General features: G+C 40.1%; 1 long non-coding RNA gene across 1 annotated transcript in view; it reads left to right on the forward strand.

Annotated features, from left to right (window-relative positions):
• Positions 1-4,952, forward strand: part of LOC113248104 (uncharacterized) — a 49,226-nt gene extending 44,274 nt beyond the window's left edge. Inside the window, exon 4 of the long non-coding RNA XR_003313449.4 lies at positions 4,402-4,952. This is a non-coding gene — a long non-coding RNA (uncharacterized LOC113248104). The remainder of the gene's footprint in view (positions 1-4,401) is intronic.
• Positions 4,953-6,197: the final 1,245 nt, after the last annotated feature.

The raw sequence follows: 6,197 nt of genomic DNA on the forward strand, positions 1-6,197 counted from the left end.
TAGCCTAGAGATGTTAGCCCATAGTCATTTAGCAGCTGGTGGTACTGTGAGGATGTTGCCATACTGGTGGATGGCAGGTGGACATTCCAGGCGGTGTTGATGGTGGCCACGGGCATGTCTCTATATAGATCATCTTATACATGCATCAATCTGTTTTAAGTTGATGGTCACTTCAGTTTGAACACATTCTTTACTCCTCTCCCCCAACGTTTTAGGTATATGGTGTCATATTTAACATCTTTTTATGTTATGAATCCCTTGGCTGACTTTTACAGAATTACTAGTTTTTACTGCTTTTGTGCATCCTACTTTTCTTACTCTTACTTACAATCTTTCCTTTCCAACTCATGAAATTTGACACCTCTCACCTCCAAAGCCAAATGTTATAGGGATTTATCTAACCCATGTGGGCTTCCTGGTGTGATAATCTGTTTCTTTCCCCTTTACATGCCAGGGTCTCTCCCTCTGCAGAAGGTCCCAAGGCTCCCTTTAGCTCCTCACTGCTTTCTGTGCCTTTCCTACCCTCTCTGATGTGGCCTCTTTTCTGCCTTTAGTTGTGGAGTTTGCTCCACCCAAAGACTGGGTCATTTTCTGGGTTATTTCCATTGATGTGAGTGTTATCTAGTTGGATCCATAGGATGAGGTGAGCTTAGGGTTCCCCTAGTCCACCATCTTTTTTGTAATTCTCCTCTTCTAATTGACATTTATAAGGATTTTTCTTCTAGATACAAGTCTTTTATCAGACACATGATTTGCAAAATTTTCTCCCAGTCAGCAGGTTGTCTTCAAATTCTCTCAATAATCTCTTTGGAAGAACAAAGTTTTTAATTTTAAGGAAGTACTTTTTTTCAATTTATTTATTGTCTTGATTTTGCTTTTGGTGTCATATCTAGGGAATCTTTACCTAACTTAGGGTTAGAAGGATTTTCTACTGCATTTTCTTCCAGAAGTTTTTATATTTTAGCTTTTTTATTAAGTCTCTTGTTCATTTTGAGTTGACTTTTGCATATGGTGTGCTATATGTATCGCAGTTGATGTTTGTGCATATGGAGACCCACTTGTCCCAGTACCATATGTTGAAAAGTCTATACTTTCTGCCCTGAATTGCCTTTTTTTATTATGTTATATTAGTCACCATACAGTACATCATTAGTTTTTGATGTAGTGTTCCATGATTCATTGTTTGCGTATAACACTCAGTGCTCCATACACTATGTGCCCTCCTTAATACCCATCACGGGGCTAACCCATCCCCCAACCCCCTTCCTCTCTAAAACCCTCAGTTTGTTTCCCCAGAGTCCATATTCTGTCATAGTTCGTCTTCCCCCTCTGATTTTCCCCCTTCATTTTTCCCTTCCGTCTCCTAATGTCCTCCCTGCTATTCCTTATGTTCCACAAATAAGTGAAACCATATGGTAATTGTCTTTCTCTGCTTGACTCATTTCACTTAGCATTATCTCCTCCAGTCCTGTCCATGTTGCTGCAAATGTTGGGTAATCATTCTTTCTGATGGCTGAGTAATATTCCATTGTATATATGAACCACATCTTCTTTATCCATTCGTCTGTTGAAGGGCATCTTGGCTCCTTCCACAATTTGGCTATTATGGACATCGCTGCTATGAACACTGGGGTGCATATGGCCCTTCTTTTCACTGCATCTGTATCTTTGGGGTAAATACCCAGTAGTGCAATTGCTGGGTCATAGGGTAGCTCTATTTTTAACTTTTTGAGGAACCTCCACACTGTTTTCCAAAGTGGCTGTACCAACTTGCATTCCCACCAATGGTGTAAGAGGGTTCCCCTTTCTCCATATCCTCTCCAACATTTGTTGTTTCTTGCCTTGTCAATTTTTGCCATTCTAACTGGTGTAAGGTGGTATCTCAATGTGGTTTTGATTTGAATTTCCCTGATGGCTAAGGATATTGAACGTTTTTTTCATGTGTCTGTTAGCCAGCTGTAAGGAAAGTGTCTGTTCATATCTTCTGCCTATTTTTTGACTTGATTATTTGTTTTTTGGGTGTTGTGTTTGAGAAATTCTTTATAGATCTTGGATACCAGCCCTTTATTTGTAGGGTCATTTGCAAATATCTTCTACCATTCCATGGGTTGTCCCTGTGTTTTGTTGACTGTCTTTGTAGCTTTGTCAAAAGTCAGTTATTCATTTATGAGTGGTTCTCTTTGTAGACTCTTCATGTTGTTCCTTTGGTATACAATTCTGTCTTTATCCCAATACCACTGTGTCTTGATTACTGTGGATTTATGAGTCTTGAAATAAGGCAGTGCTTATCTTCCCAATTTATTCCTTTTTTTCAAAGTTATTTTCATAGTCTTGTCTCTTTTTATTTCCACATGACTTTTAGTATAAGAAGTCAACTTATGCTTTAAAATGTATGCTAGGATTTTTATTGGGATTGTATTGATTCTGTAGGCCAGTTTGGGGAGGATAGATAATAAGACTAAGTCTCCTCCCTCAAGAAGATGATATATCCTTCCATTTATTTAGGCCTTTTTAAATTTCTCTCAGCTGATGTTGTGCAGGGGTCACAGTACAGGCCTTGCCCATGTGGGCATGCATATGCTACATACTTTTCTCTATGTAGTTCGTACTTTTCTCATGTAGTTCATACTTTTTGATACTATTGTTAATGGCAGTATTTTGTATTACACTTTTTAGTTACTGTGTTTGCACTGAACTCTCAGTAGGAAAATGTTGCTAGGTAATGTTTTTGGTTGAAAGCACAAGTTACTTAAGGATGGAAAAAATACTTGAAGTTTAACACCTATATTCATCAAGCTTTCCAGAGGAATAGAACCAATAGAGTGTTTATAGATAGATAGAGATATATTTTCAGGAATTGACTCATGAGATTTTGGAGACTTGGCAGAATCTAATGGGGGAAACTGTCAGGCTCAATGAAGACTGAGGAAAGAGTTACAGTTGGAATCTAAAGGCAGTCTGTTAGAGAACCACAAGGTACTGATGTTGTAGATGATGTCAAAGGCATTCTACTGGCAAAATTCCTGCTAGATCAGGGGAGATCAGCCTTCTGTTCTGTTCTTGCCCTTCACCTGATTAGATTAAGCCCACCCACATTATGGAGAGCTAATTGCTTTACTCAAAGACTATCCATTTCGGTGTAAGTCACGTTCAGAAACACTCTCACAGAAATATCCAGTATAATGTTTGATGAAATATCTGGGTACTGTGGCTCTGCCAAGTGGACACACAAAATTCATCATCACAATATTCATTTGCCTAGATTGCCTTATTGGCTTTTAAATGTGATGGCAATTTACTGATCCTAGGGAATCAAATGTCCCATGGGAAATTCTACAGGTCATCTTTAGAAAATTAGTTACTAACATGAAATAGTTTAGTGGCTTTTAACTTTATTTGTTTGGTTTGAATTGAATTGTGGAGTTTTCCTTCTTTATCCCCAAACAGATCCACCTCAATGAATTCCTTGGATCTTGGGTGGTAAGAAAGAGAGGGAGTGAGCACATATGTGTGTGTGTGTGTGTGTGTGTGTGTGTGTGTGTGTAAGTGTGAATGGAGCTGTGAGGAATATATCTTGAGAGGAATATGTGAGGTGAGTTACCATGAGTTATGTTAGTCCTCCTTTGTAGCACATGTTAGGAGACAAGTCAGGATAGTTGCTGTTTGTTTTTTCCCAGCTTTCCTTGGACAGCATGGTTACTATGGTGACTCAGTGATTACTGGGATTTTTCATAGAGAGTGAAAATGCTTTTGTGATTCTTGCCTGGATCACTTATTACCATGATAGCTTTTACATGTTGATCTTATAATTGTCATTCCTTCTAGATTTATAAATTGTCATTAAAATGTTGGGAAGAGTTTTTCCATTTTTATTATTTATTTATTTATTTATTTAGTATGACTCATGGTTTTTTATTTTGCTCAAAGGCTTACCATCTGACAGTATAATTTTGTAGTTTGATGTGCACATTGTTATCGAATTGGCCAGTGTTTACCCCAGTGTTTAGGTTCTGTGTCTATTTGTCACCTCCCCAAATACTTTCGGTATGTACTTTGTTCTGCAAAATGGAGTATTTCCCAAAATATTGAAGGCATGTAATGTTGCCTCTGACATTAATTTGATAACATGAGTACCAGAGAGAATACTTGGACATGGAACAGCAAGCAGGGATGAGCCCACATTTCCATGATGTGAGAGCTTCGGTGTCACTGCTGTGCACAGGAGGGGGCTGTGGGATGGAGCTGGGGAGGAGCACAGTGTCACTGCACAGGTTCCAGTGACCTGAGTGGGGACAGGCAAGCACATCCTCACCCCTTTCCCCTGCCTTTCGTGTGCTCTCCCTTCCTCTCCCTTCCTTCTCTATTCCACGTGCTCTCTGATTCCCTGCCTCTCCCTTCTAGTGGAACAGCAGAGAAGTGTGTGGACTCTGAGCCCCAGAAACAGGAAGCAATAGAGAAGAACCAGGTGTGATGCCCAGTGTGCTAGATAAGTTGCTGGAGCAAGAGTGACAAGATCAGTGTCCCATCACTGGGATACTTTAGGTAAGTCACTACTCTTCCTCCAGTGTCTTTTATATAACAGAATAACAATACCCAATTATCCCAACCACCCAGGAGTATTGTGGACTTTAAGTGAGATCCCATGTGAGAAAGGAATCTGTGGTTATAGATGCGATGGAAGGACCAGTGCCCTTTTGAGTAATTTATTAACAGAGACACCCCACATATCACAGAACTCTGCAAGGTAGGCATTAAATTAATGGTACAGAAATGTTAGATGTTTAGATCAGGAGTTTTCCAAGTATGGTCTATATACCCCCTCATCGTGTTGGCATGGAGTGCTTGTTAAAATAGCAGGTACGGGGGCCTACCCTAAGTCTGCTGTATCCAAAACAGGGAGGTGGAGTGAGAATGATTTCTCCTGTGTGTTATGGTATTTACCCAAGATTGAATAGCACTGCTGTGAATTTGCAGCAATGGTTTTTTAAAATTTTGAATTATTTAATGTCTTATTTTGATGTCAGTTTCTCTTGAAGCTCAGCTTTAAATATTTGTGTGTGCTCCCATGGATCAGAAAGGGAACAATTCTTTCTTTTCAGTTGTACTATTCAGTGTTTATTTGGGAGGGACTGCCATAGCTTCTTAAAGCTCATGTAACCACAAACTGTGTGGCTTAAACCATAGAAATTTATTTATTTATTTATTTATTTATTTATTTATTTATTTATTGTCTCACAGTTCTGGAAGCTAGCCCTGATCGAAGTATTTCTAAGGCCATACTTCCCCAAAATCCTTTTGGGGACTATCCATGCTCCTTCCTAGGTTCTGGTGGTTTGCTGGCAATCTCTGCACGTACTGGCTTGCAGATGTTTGGCTCCAGCCGCTGTCTTCATCATCACAGTATGTTGTCCCTATTTTGTCTTCACATGGCTGCCTTCTCATAAGGACACCGGTCACATTTGTTTGAGGACAGACCCTACTCCAGTATGATGGCATCTTAACTAATTACATCTGCATCAACCCTAACTTCAAATCAGGTTATGTTCTGAGGTACTGGTGGCTCAGACTTAGCATATCTTTTTGCGGGTGACGCAGTTCAAACTATAACAGCCGTTGAAGTAGCCAGTTGCCATGGATGCATCACACTGAACAAGACGAGGCAGCATCCCTGGCGCTTGGTTTCTGGCTCAGGAAAACGGCAGTAAGCAGGTAAGCAGAGTAATAGGCAGGAGAATTTCATATGGGAATGAGTTCTTTAAAGAAAATAAGTGTATCCATTGAGTAGGAAATGATGGGGACCCGGAGTATTATAGATGGTGTTGTCGTTGAAGCCCTTTCTCAGGCAGTGACATTTGACCTGAGTCCTGAGCAAGAGGAAGCGAGGTCTGGGCTGGTATTTTGGTCCGTGATGTGTGTGGCACTAGTTGTTCCAGGAGCAGATGATGGACTCAAGTGGCTAGCGCCTGGCAGATAAAGTGCAGATCGCAAGAGATGAGATTGAAGGGCAGACAGGAGCCACATATTTTGGGCTGTGTAAGGAGATTGGAGTCATTCTGAGTTTGGAGAGTTGCAGTATGGGAGCAACAAGATCAAATTCATATGTTCACAGGGTGACTCTGGCTGCTCTAAGTGTATTGTCTAATAGAGTTCAAATTCAGATATCTAAAAAAATTTTTAAAATATCAGGGAAAATGGTT

The sequence above is a fragment of the Ursus arctos genome, chromosome X (assembly GCF_023065955.2).
Source record: "Ursus arctos isolate Adak ecotype North America chromosome X, UrsArc2.0, whole genome shotgun sequence".
NCBI classification, from domain to species: Eukaryota; Metazoa; Chordata; class Mammalia; order Carnivora; family Ursidae; genus Ursus; species Ursus arctos.